General features: G+C 41.4%; 1 non-coding gene across 1 annotated transcript; it reads left to right on the plus strand.

Moving 5' to 3' along the window:
* The first annotated feature begins 11538 nt into the window (after nt 1–11538).
* On the plus strand, nt 11539–11646 carry LOC148548266 (small nucleolar RNA R71). Its single transcript, XR_015898306.1, has one exon. It is a non-coding gene; the product is annotated as a small nucleolar RNA R71 (small nucleolar RNA).
* The last annotated feature ends 4021 nt before the right edge of the window (nt 11647–15667 follow it).

Raw genomic sequence — 15667 nt, forward strand, 5'->3', positions numbered from 1 at the left:
ATGCTTCGACTTAAAAAATATCATAGAAAAATTGGTAAGGGAAGGAAAATTAGATCGATTCCTGGCCACCCGAGATGATGATCAAAGAAAAAGACGAAGGGATGAAGATACAGAGCGAACAGAACGGTCACCTCGGACACCAGAAAGACATGTACACATGATATATGGCGGATTCGCAGCAGGAGGGATCTCCAAATCTTCCCGCAAAAGGTATCTCAAAGAAGTATATCATGTCGAAGGAGAGGAGGAAGCACTCAACATCCCAGCGATAACATTCACTAAGGAGGACGCGTCCGGCATCATCACAGGACACGACGATCCCATGGTCATCACCATCATATTGGCAAACGCCAACCTACACTGCACCTTAATAGATCAAGGGAGTTCTGCCGACATCTTATTCAAGACAGCCTTTAACAAACTCGGCTTAGAAGAAAAAGAACTTAAGGCATATCCAAACAGTCTGTTCGGGTTAGGCGATACCCCAGTTTGACCACTAGGATATATATCACTACATACAACCTTCGGAAAAGGAGACCAATCCAGGAGCCTCAAAACAGACTACATCGTAGTCGATGTAAGTTCAGCTTACAATGCTCTCATAGGTCGGACAACACTCAACCAACTCGGCGCAATAGTCTCGACCCCACACCTATGTATGAAGTTCCCAACTCCAAAAGGGATAGCCACGATAAAAGCTGACCAAAAGATGGCACGTCGCTGTTATAACGAAAGCCTAAATCTCAGAGGCAAAGGAGAAGAGTTCCACACAATCGAGTTGGGCGGAGTTCAACGACGAGAAGATCTTCGCCCCCAACCAGAAGGCAAGATAGAAAAAATTCAGATTGGTGACACCTCGGAAAAAATAACTAATATCGGCACAATCCTCAAAGGAGATTTAAAAGAATTGCTAATATAATTCTTACGAGATAACGTCGACCTCTTTGCATGGAAAGCCGCGGACATGCCAGGCATAGACCCTAAGCTAATGTGCCACAAGTTGGCGGTCTACCCAGGATCTCGACCGATACAGCAGAGACGAAGAAAGCTTGGGCCAGAGCGATCCCAGGCTGTAGAAGAGCAAGTACAGGCACTACTGGAAGCCGGATTTATAAGAGAAGTTAAATACCCGCTATGGCTAGCCAACGTCATCTTGGTGAAGAAAACGAACGGGAAGTGGCGAATGTGCACCGATTACACCGATCTCAACAAAGCTTGTCCAAAAGATCCATACCCACTCCCAAGTATTGACGCCCTAGTAGATGCTTCCTCTGGATATAAATATCTCTCGTTTATGGACGCATATTCAGGATACAACCAAATTCCCATGTATCCACCAGATCAAGAAAAGACCTCGTTTTTAACACCAAAGGCAAACTACTATTACATCGTGATGCCCTTCTGTCTCAAGAACGCAGGAGCTACTTATCAAAGACTAATGAATTAAGTTTTTTCGAATCACATCGGAAACATCATGGAGGTCTATGTGGACGACATGCTAATAAAAACACAAAGCGAAGAGACACTATTGTCCGAACTGGCTCAAGTATTCGACACCATAAGGAAGCATGACATGCGACTCAATCCCACGAAATGCACCTTTGCAGTAGAAGCAGGCAAATTCTTAGGCTTCATGCTCACTCAAAGAGGAATTGAAGCAAATCCAGACAAATGTCAGGCCATACTCAACATGAAGAGCCCAACCTGTGTTAAAGAAGTACAGCAACTCAACGGGAGACTGGCCGCCCTATCCCGATTCTTAGCAGGAGCCGCGATAAGATCTCTTCCCTTCTATGCTACTTTAAGAAAGGGAAAACAATTCGAATGGACAATAGAGTGCGAGCAAGCCTTCCAAGACCTCAAGAAGTTCTTAGGACAGCCACCTATCCTATCCCGACCGCGAGTTGGAGAACCACTCATATTATACCTCGCAGTGGGAAGCAAGGCAGTAGCATCAGCACTAGTCAAAGAAGACGAAAATGGACAACAACTCGTCTACTTCATTAGCAAGGCACTACAGGGATCCGAGCTGAACTACCAGAAAATAGAAAAATTTGCCTATACTCTTATCCTAACATCTCGACGACTCCGCCCGTACTTCCAGGCTCACACCATTAAGGTTCGAACTAACCAGCCCATAAAAGGAATATTGCAGAAAACAGATCTAGCCGGCAGAATTATACAATGGACAGTCGAGTTGTCAGAGTTTGACCTCCAATATGAAGCTCGGACGGCCATCAAATCACAGTATCTGGCCGATTTTATCGCAGAATTCACAGATGCCCTAGAAACCCCCACAGAATGGAATCTTTACGTGGACGGTTCTTCAAATAAAACTGGAAGTGGTGCGGGCGTGATAATAGAAAGCAACCAAGGAACCCAAGTTGAGCTCTCCCTCAAGTTCGGGTTCCTGGCCTCAAACAACCAGGCGAAATATGAAGCATTATTAGCTGGTTTGAAGCTGGCTAAAGAAGTCGGAGCTCAAAAACTTAACATTTACAGCGATTCACAAGTAGTCACATCACAAATAACAGGGAGCTACCAAGCCAAAGATCCCACCATGAAAAAGTATTTGGATAAAACCAAGGAACAGCTCGGACAAATAGGGGAGTATAAGATCTGCCACATACCCCGCGAACAAAATGCCCGAGCTGACGCACTCTCAAAACTAGCCAGCACCAAACCAGTGGGCAACAATAGAAGCCTCATCCAGGAAATGTTGAAGAACCCGCCAATCTCGGAAGAGGAAAACGTCCTGACTATAACAAGTCAGGACCAAGGATGGATGACCCCTATAGCCAACTACCTTAGAACAGGAACGCTCCCCACAGAAGAAAAGAAAGCAAAAAGGCTAAAAAGGGAGGCACAGTACTACACCATCATAAACAACATCCTGTACAAAAGAGGAATCTCAACACCTTTACCAAAATGCGTGCCAACCTCCAACACAAGAGAAGTGCTAGAAGAAATACACGGTGGTATCTGTGGCAATCATCTCGGAGCACGAGCTCTCGCCAAAAAAGTGCTCCGGGCGGGATTTTATTGGCCAACTCTACAGAAAGAAGCCACAGAATTTGTAAAGACATGCCCACCATGTCAGAAACATGCCAACTTTCACATCGCCCCGCCAGAAGAGCTCATCAGCGTGACCTCGCCTTGGCCGTTCGCAAAATGGGGACTCGATCTTCTCGGCCCCTTCCCACAGGGATCAGGACAAGTTAAATTCCTCATAGTAGGGATAGATTACTTTACAAAGTGGATCGAGGCAGAGCCCCTAGCCAATGCCACCGCTCAAAGAAGCCGGAAATTTTTATATAGAAACATTGTCACAAGGTTCGGGGTTCCATATTCAATAACCACAGACAATGGCACCCAATTCACAGATGCAGGTTTCAAAAAACTAGTAGCCGACTTAAATATAAAGCACCAGTACACCTCCGTCGAACATCCACAAGCCAATGGGCAGGCCGAAGCTGCTAACAAAGTCATATTGGCCGGATTAAAATGGAGATTACAAGATGCAAAGGGAGCCTGGGCAGAAGAGCTTCCACAGGTCCTGTGGGCATATTGAACAACGCCACATTCCACCACGAAGAAATCCCCCTTCCGATTAGCATACGGAATAGAGGCGATGATTCCAGTAGAGATTGAGGAAGGGTCGCCTAGAGTAGTTCACTACAATGAGGGAGCAAACTCCCAATGTCAGAGAGAAGAGCTCGACTTGTTACCCGAAATCCAAGAAAGAGCTCGGATCAGGGAAGAAGCTCTAAAATGCCGAATGGCTTCCAAATATAATCAAAAGGTAGTGCCGAGAAGTTTTGCAGAGAATGATCTCATCCTAATTCGAAATGATATTGGAACAACTCGACCAGGAGAGGGAAAGCTGGCAGCAAACTGGAAAGGACCCTACCGAATTGTAGAAGTACTTGGAAAGGGCTACTACAGACTGTCTGAACTCGATGGACGAGAGCTTCCCAGGTCATGGCACGCCTACAACCTCAGAAGGTACTACAGTTAGAAAAGATAAAGGATCTCATCATTGGATGCACTCTTTTTCCTGAAAAGGTTTTTTAATGAGGCACCAAGTTGAGACTCAGACAATCCCATATGTATATATTTGCACTTTTCCTTTAAATAAAAAATATTTTAGATATTCTACAAAGATTTCAAGACGCATTAATCTGAAGCATTCATCGTCCGATTATAAAGCAACAGATCGGCAGAAAGTGAAAAATAATTTCACTACACGATCACGATAAAGACAACCGTCCTATAAAGGTGAAAACGCGATTCACCCAAAGGACGATCTAGAGATGACAACCACTTTCTACAAATCGGCAAAGATGAACACAGAATAATGTAAGAAGTTATCGAAAGTAATCTAAAAAAGAACCTGACGAGGTCTTACGGATTGCTAAAATAATAACTTAAAGACTGGCCGACGTGGAGAAGTCGGACCCAGTCAACCCAAGTTATAAGTAAACCCTGGAAAGAGGTCTGGCCAACCCTATTAAAGAGGATTACTTTAACTTAGAAGGGCTCGACATGACAAAGTCAGCCCAAAATGAAAAGTTATAAAAGTAATCCCTGAAAGAGACCTGACAAAGGTCCAAGAAAGAGGATTACAAAAATAACTTAAAGGAGACCGATATAACGAAGTCGGACTCCTACTACTAACAAGTTATAAAAGTAATCCCTGAAAGAGACCTGACAAAGGTCCAAGAAAGAGGATTACAAAAATAACTTAAAGGAGACCGATATAACAAAGTTGGACTCCTACTACTTAAAAGTTATCAAAGTAGTCCCTAAAAGAGACCTGACAAAGGTCCAAGAAAGAGGATTACAAAAATAACTTAAAGGAGACCGATATAACGAAGTCAGACTCCTACTACTAACAAGTTATAAAAGTAATCCCTGAAAGAGATCTGACAAAGGTCCAAGAAAGAGGATTACAAAAATAACTTAAAGGAGACCGATATAACGAAGTCGGACTCCTACTACTTAAAAGTTATCAAAGTAGTCCCCGAAAGAGATCTGACAAAGATCCAAGAAGGAGGACTACAAGTAACTTAAAGGAGACCGATATAACCAAGTCGGACTCCTACAACTGGAAAGTTATCAAAGTAATCCCTGAAAGAGACCTGACAAAGGTCCAAGACACAGGATTACAAAAATAGCTTAGAAGGAAACCAACGTTAAGAAAGCATACAAAGCAAAGAAAACCAAAGAAACAAGTTGGACCCCCCACAACCACGACCCCAAAGGATTCAAGCTACAAATAACAAAACAAAAACAACCCAAGGAGGTCGAGCCGTAAGATTTCGACACCAGCAGAAAACAGAAAAGATGCCTAGTCAAAAAACTACTTTTTACAGAGTTATAAGGCCTCGAAAGGCCACCAAAAACTACTATCAAAAAGATAGCGAGCTATTGTTTGTTTTTCAAAATAAAAGTTGCTAGATAAGCAACTAAGAAGTACCAGCAAATAAATAAAAGAGTTCTAAAAAAGCCCACAAGCCGGGCCAACTACACAAATTTTAAGAAAAGATCAACAAGCATCAGGAGCCTTCTTAGCAGCATCAGGACAAGGAGAAGGAGGGCGAGTCAGGAACGGCACAGCATCCACAGTTCCATCCTCCCGATTCAGGATCTGGCAATCCGGGTCAGGCACAGCGGGAGGAACCGAAGAGGTCGGCACTTTGGTAGAAGACACAGGAGGAACGACATCATCATCATCACCCTCATCATTAGGGACAATCTTGCCATCCCTGACAATATTATCCAAGCTAAAAAGGGTGAGGTCGGCGTCGGGAACAATGACCTGAACTTGCTCCCTCAAGTTCTCATAAGGAGCAGTCACGCTGCCAACGAGATGACTTTGGAGCTCAGCATAATCTTCCCGAACACTGTCAAGCTCCCCCCTCAGGCACATCACTTTCCGATAAGATGAAAGGTAACTTTCCTTGTGCATCAGGACTGCGTCCTCAGCCAACCTCAAAGAAGCCGCCAATGACTGAGAGCTCTCCTCCTCATTCTTCAAGTCCTTCTCCAGCTTGACTACCTTTGTCTCAAGCTTCTCCTTTAGCTCCTTCATCCGATCAAACTCCTGTTTTGCCTCCTCCATAAACGCTTTAGTAGCGTGGAGAGGGAGATTCTGAGCAGTCCGATATATGGCAGCCGACATGTACGCCATCTTCACATGATTTCAAGCCATGAATTCCAAGTGATGGAGGATGGACACATCGTCCATGGAGAGAGTGCCATAAGGACCGATTTGTTGATCCACGAATTCAATAGCATTAAAATCAGGAGCATCCAGGTCAAAGGGCTCAGCAATCTTTTGTTTTTTATTGGGAGGAGCAACAGAGGGAGCAGCAGAGGTGACGTGAGGATCTACCAAACGAACTCGGGGTGTAGGGATCACCTTCTTTACCCCGGCGGAACTCTACACCGATGGCTTCTCGCGCACTTGGGAGGATCCCTCCCCAACCGCCTGGGCAGCAGCATTTCTGGTAGCAGTCGCCCTCTGCACCCTCTTATAAGCTTTCATGGATTCATTATTCTTCATTGCCTCTGCAAACAAAATAGAAAACTCAGCTACAAGTCGGATAAGTCAGAAAAGACAGCTACAAGCAACATAAACAAAATAATAAAAGAAACACAAGATACCCAGTTCAGTTTGAAGAAGAGTAGGATTGGTTAGAAATTTCTTTGTGTCAAGATGGGGAGGTTGACCCCAGCGTTCTTCCAAGATAGTCACAAAGGCTCGCTCAGCCTCATCCAACATTTCCCACGAATACCTGGAGACCCTCACATATTTTTGCCATTCCAAGGGAAAAGCAGGTTCGTCATTCTCATCTAGAAAAAAGGCCGAGCTCCTTCAACAGCTCGGACCTTGAAAAAGTAGTTTTTAAAATCACAGAATGACTCGTCAAATATGGAAAAAACCTTCTTCCCATGGGTAGAACGAAAGGAGATCCAGGCCGACTTCTTTTTTACCACGCTGGGCTTAGTCAAGACAAACAGATAGAAAAAGAGAGATTGGGAAGCAGGAATACCAAAACCACCGCACATCAACTGGAAAATTTTAATAAAACCCCAGGAATTGGGGTGAAGTTGAGAAGGGGCAACATTACAAGACCATAACAGGTCGGTTTCAAATTTGGTAAAAGGAAGGGTGATACCCAGCTGACCAAAGAAAAAATCATAAGCATAAAAGAAAGGGCGACCATCAACAATTCGAGTCGAAAAGCAGACTCTCTCATCAGAAGAGGGAGGGACAAGTTCATAATTCTTCTCATCACCAGAGTTACTACAGACGCTGTGAAACTGCCTAAGCTGAGTACAAAATTCGGAATCAACCAGCGAGACACACATAAGAACCATGGAGTCCACCCAATCAGCCATACCCGCGGGAACCTGGGAAGGCATTTCGACAACGTTATTTCGGGAAGACATGAGGTCAACTAAATCCTACAAAAAGAAAAGAAGAATGGATTACTCAAAAATATCTCGGACAGAGGGCAAAACATCTCGACGGGCAGATAAACAAAAAGGGAAAACCCCAAGACTCAAGACAAAGGTCTTGGGGCATCCCTTGGAGGTAGTAAACAAGCAAGGTTTTCAAGTTATTTCTACGGCCTACATCCCAGCACTCATCAAAATAAAATCCAAAAAGAAAACAAAGGAAGCAAAAGCACAAAAGGACCACACTTCTACAGTTTACCAGCAAAAAATACTACTTCTACAGTATATCAGAAATGTCAAAAAAAGGCCAAGCAGCAAAGGCGCAAACTTTCTTTTAAAATCAAGCAAAAAATCATCAGCCAAGGCACAAACAGAAACGGTGGCAACATGCAAGAGAAAAAGATTCAAGCAAAAGATTCGCACCAAAAAGCAAAGAAATTCTAGAGCGTGCAACAAGTCAAGCATGACAAAAAACAGAAAGATCCAAACTTTCTCTAAAAAGAAGATCAAAAGGAAAACACCATCGCAAAGTCAAAAATAAACGAGGAAAATACGAAATGGGACTAACCTGGAGACGGAAGAAGCTTCGAGGAAGAGTGGAAGCGTAGAGACAAAGGCTGCCCAGAAAAATGCCAAGCGACGAAAGCAGAAGCGCAAGCGAAAGGCAGAGAGCAGATGAGAGAAACAGAAAATGAGAGAGTAAAGGGAGAAGTTACGAAGAAGAAATGAAAAAGAGAAACCATTTTTAATCGCGAAATTCAAAATAAAAGCCAAGAGAGAAAGAAGGGCAAATTAATGCCAATTAAATGCGGATATTAAAACCGCTTGCGTTCCCAAAAAAGCGCTAATACAAAAGTGCGCGCTTTTAGAGGAAAACTTTCTACATTCAAAAAAGACTTTACAAAGAAAGGAATCGACAAATGCTTGAGTTTGACTTTAAGAAGGACCGAAGTCAAGGACTCGACCTCAAAAAGAAGATCGAGCTCAAGCAGGGGCACTGTTCATACCCTGGGTCGAGCTATCTGACCTGGGATGATTCGAGATAAAGCGACGAACCTCTTCAGGTCAGACTATCCGACCTCTTCTCAAAGAGCTCGGCCAAATCGACAGGAGAGCCCAGTTAAGGGCCCAAATAGAGGAGCACGACCCGAATCCTAAGGCGGCCTAAGCCTATAGAGATGAAGGCGGTTCCGTTGAAGATACGCTGACCTCAACTCAAAGATAAAGATAAGATAGGATAACTAATCTTATCCAAAAGGTCACATCTCACCATTATAAATACACTGTAGCACCCAGGTATAACTCATACTCTGATTCTACATAACACCTGTTTAATACCCATGCTAACTTAAGCATCAGAGTCTCTTGTAGGTACCCCCCACCCTTCGGTGACAGAGGATCAGCAACACGTTCAAGTCCAAACAAGTCGGACGTACCAGCTCCGGTCTCCATTTGCCAGCCGGATACATCGGTTCTGACCAGCACAGAAGATCTCGTCTGAGATCGACCTACAGTTTCAGGTAATCCTCGGAACACTTCCCATTCCTCTTTCTTGAGGTTTCTCTGGTCTTAGGTGCCATTAATGGTTATGGAAAAACAAAAAGCAATGCTTTTTACCACACCAAACTTAAAATGTTTGCTCATCCCCGAGCAAAAGAAGAGGAAAAGAAGGAGAAGAAGAAGAAGAATGGAGGAGATGGAGAGAGGTGTGTATTTGGCCAAGGGTAAGAAGAAAGGGTTGTGTTGTGTGAAAATGAAGAAGGAATGAGTGGTTTATATAGGAGTGGGGAAGGTTTAGGGTTCGGCCATTAGGGTTGAGTTTGGGAGGGAAAAGAGTTTGAATTTTGGAGGTAGGTGGGGTTTATGGGGAAGAGTGGATGGATGTGAGTGGTGAAGAGATGATGGGGAAGAGTGAGTGAGGTGATTGGTGAAGGGTACTTGGGGAAGAGAGTTATGAAAAGGTGTGAAGAGGAGAGAAGAAGTGGTGGGGATCCTGTGGGGTCCACAGATCCTGTGGGGCCAAGGACTTAACATCCCTGCTCCAATTAGGCGTGTAAAACGCCCTTGCTGTGCAATCCTAGCGTTTAACGCCAGACTGCTGCTTGTTTCTGGCGTTAAACACCCAAATGTAGCCTGTTTCTGGCGTTTAACGCCTGGTAGATGCTTGTTTCTGGCGTTAAACGCTAGACAGATGCTTGTTTCTGGCGTTTAAATGCCAGAATGCTCCTCCTCCAGGGTGTGCTGCTTTTAATGCTATTTTTCATTCTGTTTTTGATTTTTCAGTAGTTTTTATGACTCCACATGATCATCAACCTAATAAAACATGAAATAACAAAAAGAAAATCAAATAAATATGATTAAATAACATTGGGTTGCCTCCCAACAAGTGCTTCTTTAATGTCAATAGCTTGACAGTGAGCTCTCATAGAGCCTCACAGATAATCAGAGCAAGGTTGGAACCTCCCAACACCAAACTTAGAGTTTGAATGGGGGGGTTCAACACCAAACTTAGAGTTTGGTTGTGGCCTCCCAACACCAAACTTAGAGTTTGACTGTGGGGGCTTTGGTTGACTTTACAGTTAGAGAAGCTTTTCATACTTCCTTTCCATGGTTACAGAAGGAGAACCTTGAATCTTAAACACAAGGCAGTCCTCATTCAGTTGAAGGACCAACTCTCCTCTGTCCACATCAATCACAGCTTTTGCTGTGGCCAGGAAGGGTGTTCCAAGGATGATGGATTCATCCTCATCCTTCCCAGTGTTTAGGATTATGAAATCAGCAGGGATGTAAAGGCCTTTAACCTTTACTAACACGTCCTCTACTTGTCCATAAGCCTATTTTCTTGAGTTGTCTGCCATCTCTAAAGAGATCCTGGCAGCTTGCACCTCAAAGATCCCAAGTTTCTCCATTACAGAGAGTGGCATTAAGTTTATTCCTGACCCCAGGTCACGCAGAGCCTTCTCAAAGTCATGGTGCCTATGTTACAGGGAATTAGGAATTTACCAGGATCCTGTTTCTTTTGAGATAATTTCTGCCTATCCAATGCATTCAGTTCATTGGTGAGCAAGGGAGGTTCATCCTCCCAAGTCTCATTACCAAATAATTTGGCATTCAGCTTCATGATTGCACCAAGGTACTTAGCAACTTGCTCTTCAGTAATGTCTTCATGCTCTTCAGAGGATGAATACTCATCAGAGCTTATGAAGGGCAGAAGGAGGTTCAATGGAATATCTGTGGTCTCTAGATGAGCCTCAGATTCCTTTGGTTCCTCAAAGGGAAACTCCTTATTGGTCACTGAGTGTCCCAGGAGGTCTTCCTCACTAGGATTCATGTCCTCCTCCTCCTCTTTGGGTTTGGCCACACCAAGCAAGGTAATGGCCTTGCACTCTCTTTTTGGATTCTCTTCTATATTGCTTGGGAGAGTACTAGGAGGAGTTTCAGTGACCCTTTCACTCAGCTGGTCCACTTGTGCCTCCAAATTTCTAATGGAGGACCTTGTTTCACTCATGAATTTTGCTCAGAATTCTTTGTCTGTTGCTGAGTGGATGATGGAAAAGGCTTGCTATTGCTAAACCTGTTTCTTCCACCATTATTAAAGCCTTGTTGAGGCTTTTGTTGATCCTTCCATGAGAAATTTGGATGATTTCTCCATGATGGATTATAGGTGTTTCCATAGGATTCACCCATGTAATTCACCTCTGCTATTGCAGGGTTCTCAGGATCATAAGCTTCTTCTTCAGAAGATGCCTCTTGAGTACTGTTGGATGCAGCTTGCATTCCATTCAGATTCTGAGAAATCATATTGACTTGCTGAGTCAATATTTTATTCTGAGCCAATATGGCATTCAGAGCATCAATTTTAATAACTCCCTTCCTTTGAGGCGTCCCATTACTTACAGGATTCCTCTCAGAAGTGTACATAAACTGGTTATTTGCAACCATGTCAAAGAGTTTCTGAGCTTCTGCAGGCATTTTCTTTAGGTGAATGGATTCGCCTGCAGAATGGTCCAGTGACATCTTTGATAGCTCAGACAGACCATCATAGAATATATCCAGGATTGTCCATTCTGAAAGCATGTCAGAAGGACACTTTTTGGTCAGTTGCTTATATCTCTCCCAGGCTTCATAGAGGGATTCAACTTCTTTCTGTCTGAAGGTTTGAACATCCACTCTAAGCTTACTAAGCTTTTGAGGAGGAAAGAACTTGGCTAAGAAAGCAGTGACCAGCTTATCCCAAGAGTTCAGGCTATCCTTAGGTTGAGAGTCCAACCATATTCAAGCTCTGTCTCTTATAGCAAACGGGAAAAGCATAAGCCTATAGACCTCGGGATCAACCCCATTGGTCTTAACAGTATCACAGATCTGCAAGAATTCAGTTAAGAACTGAAAAGGATCTTCTGATGGAAGTCCATGAAACTTGCAGTTCTATTCCATCAGAGAAACTAATTGAGGCTTAAGCTCAAAATTGTTTGCTCCAATGGCTGGGATTGAGATGCTTCTTCTATGTAAGTTGGAATTTGGTGCAGTAAAGTCACCAAGCATCTTTCTTGCATTGTTATTATTTTCGGCCATGTCTCCTTCTTTTTCGAAAATTTCTTTAAAGTCCTCTTCAGAGTGTTGTGTTTTACCTTCTCTTAGCTTCCTCTTCAGAGTCCTTTCAGGTTCAGGATCAGCTTCAACAAGAATGTTCTTATCCTTGTTCCTGCTCATATGAAAAAGAAGAGAACACAAAAGAAAATATGGAATCCTCTATGTCACAGTATAGAGATTCCTTATGTAAGTATAAGAAGAGAAGAGTAGCAAAAAGAAAAAGATAAGAATCCAAACACAGGGGAGAGGAATGGGTTCGAATTCTTGAGTGAAAGAGGAGTGTTAGTAGATGAATAAATAAACAGAAGGGGATGAGAGATTAGAGAATTCGAAAATAAAATAAAATAAAATAAAAATATTTTTGTTTTTAATTTAAAATCAAAGTTAAAATTCGAAAATTAAAAAGAAAAATGAAATTAAATTAAATTTAAAATAATTAATTAATTAAAAAGGAATTTTGAAAAAGAGGAAGGTGATTTTTGAAAATTAGAGAGAGAGAGAGAGTTAGTTAGTTAGGTAGTTTTGAAAAAGATAAGAATCAAACAAAAAGTTAAGTGGTTAATTGAAAAAGATTTGAAAATCAAATTTTGAAAAGATAAGAAGTTAGAAAAGATTTTGAAATTAATTTTGAAAAAGATGTGATTGAAATTTATTTTGAAAAAGATTTGAAAAAGAAATTTAAAAAGATTTGATTTTGAAAATTAAAGTTGATTACTTGACTAACAAGAAACTAAAAAGATATGATTTAAAATTTAAAGATTGAACCTTTCTTACTAGGCAAGTAACAAACTTAAAATTTTTTTGAATCAATCACATTAATTGTTAGTAAAGATTTTGAAATTATGAAATGAAATTAAGAAAAAGATTTTGAAAATCAATTTGAATTTTCGAAAATATGAAAGAAAAAATGAAAAAGATTTAATTTTTGAAAAAGATAAGGTTTTTAAATTGAAAATTTGATTTTACTCATAAGAAACAACTAGATTTTAAAAATTTTTTAAAAAGTCAAGTCAAATATTCAAATTTTATGAGAAAAAAAGGGAAAGATATTTTTTTGATTTTTGAATTTTTAATGAAGAAAGAGAAAAACATCAAAAAGTCTCAATGCACGAAAATTTTGGATCAAAACAAATGATGCATGCAAGAACACTATGAATGTCAAGATGAACACCAAGAACACTTTGAAGATCATGATGAACATCAAGAACTTATTTTTGAAAAATTTTCAAGAAAAGAAAACATGCAAGACACCAAACTTAGAAATTTTTAAACTTTAGACACTAACAAATTGAAAATGCATATGAAAAATAAGAAAATACACAAAACAAGAAAATATGAAGATCAAACAAGAAGACTTACCAAGAACAACTTGAAGATCATGAAGAATGCAATGCATGAATTTTCGAAAAATGCAAGAAAGAGATAAACATGCAATTGACACCAAACTTATGACTTGACACTAGATTCAAGCAAGAAACATCAAATTATTTTTTTGCTTTTATGATTTTATTAAAAAAATTTTTTGGTATTTTTTTTCGAAAATTAATTTTGAAAAAGAAAATAAGGATTTCAAAATTTTCAATAAGAATTCCAGGAATCTGCAATGTTAGTCTAAAGCTCCAGTCCAGGAATTAGACATGGCTTACTAGCCAGCCAAGCTTTCAGTGAAAGCTCCGGTCCAAAACACTAGACATGGCCACTGGCCAGCCAAGCTTCAGCATACATATCAGACATATAACAGCTGATACTTCATTCAACTTGCTTCTGTGCTGATGAGTGGAAGCCTCGGTCCAAAAGAATTTAGACATGGCTTTACAGCCAGCCAGGCTTCAACATATCTCATGAAACTCTAGAATTCATTCTTAAAAATTCTGAAGAACATAGAATAATTTATTTTTTTTTGAAAAAAAATATATATATATATATATATTTAATAATTTTTCGAAAATAAAAGAATAAAAACAAAAAGCATAAAATTACCTAATCTGAGCAACAAGATGAACCGTCAGTTGTCCAAACTCGAACAATCCCCGGCAACGGCACCAAAAACTTGGTGCACAAAATTGTGATCATCAACAATGGCACCAAATATTTGGTGGTCTCAAACGTAAATCACACTTTGTCACAACTTCGCACAACTAACCAGCAAGTGCACTGGGTCGTCCAAGTAATAAACCTTACGTGAGTAAGGGTCGATCCCACGGAGATTGTCGGCTTGAAGCAAGCTATGGTCACCTTGTAAATCTCAGTCAGGTGGATTCAAATGGTTATAGAGTTTTAATAATTAAAAGATAAATAAAACGTAAAATAGGATAGAAATACTTATGTAATTCATTGGTGAGAATTTCAGATAAGCGTATGGAGATGCTTTTGTTCCTCCTGAACCTCTGCTTTCCTGCTGTCTTCATCCAATCATTCCTACTCCTTTCCATGGCAAGCGTTATGTAGGGCATCACCATCGTCAATGGCTACATCCCATCCTCACAGTGAAAATGGTCTAAAATGCGCTGTCACCGCACGGCTATTCATCTGTCGGTTCTCGATCATACTGGAATAGGATTCAGTAATCCTTTTGCGTCTGTCATTACGCCCAACACTCACGAGTTTGAAGCTCGTCACAGCCATACCTTCCCGGATCCTACTCGGAATACCACAGACAAGGTTTAGACTTTCCGGATCTCAAGAATAGCCACCAATAATTCTAGCCTATACCACGAAGACTCGAATCTCATGGAATGGAAGGCTCGGTTGTCAGGCGAGGCAACCATGCGTCATGAACCAGGAGGCTAAGAGATATGCACTTAAGCTATTGCAAGTAGAACGGAAGTGGTTATCAGGCACGCGTTCATAGGTGAGAACGATGATGAGTGTCACGGATCGTCACCTTCCTCAGGTTGAAGAACAAGTGTATATATTAGATAAGAAATAGGCTTGAATTGAATAGAAAAACAATAGTACTTTGCATTAATTCATGAGGAACAGCAGAGCTCCACACCTTAATCTATGGTGTGTAGAAACTCTACCGTTGAAAATACATAAGAACAAGGTCCAGGCATGGCCGAATGGCCAGCCTCCATAAAGGTCTAAGATAGCATAAAACTGATCAAAGATCAGATGAAGATACAACAGTAAAAAGTCCTATTTATACTAAACTAGTTACTAGGGTTTACAGAAATGAGTAAATGATGCAGAAATCCACTTTCGGGGCCCACTTGGTGTGTGCTTGGGCTAAGCATTGAGCTTTACACGTGTAGAGGCTTCTCTTAGGGTTGAACGCCAGTTTGTAACCTGTTTCTGGCGTTTAACTCCACTTTGCAACCTGTTTCTGGCGTTTAACTCCAGAATAGGGCAGGAAGCTGGCGTTGAACGCCAGTTTGCGTCGTCTAAACTCGGGCAAAGTATGGACTATTATATATTGCTTGAAATCCCTGGATGTCTACTTTCCAACGCAATTGAGAGCGTGCCATTTGGAGTTCTATAGCTCCAAAAAATCCAGTTTGAGTGTAGGGAGGTTAGAATCCAACAGCATCTGTAGTCCTTCTTCAACCTCTGAATCTGATTTTTGCTCAAGTCCCTCAATTTCAGCCAGAAAATACCTGAAATCACAGAA

The sequence above is a fragment of the Arachis ipaensis genome, chromosome B8, assembly GCF_059453495.1.
Source record: "Arachis ipaensis isolate K30076 ecotype BB chromosome B8, ASM5945349v1, whole genome shotgun sequence".
Lineage (NCBI taxonomy): Eukaryota > Viridiplantae > Streptophyta > Magnoliopsida > Fabales > Fabaceae > Arachis > Arachis ipaensis.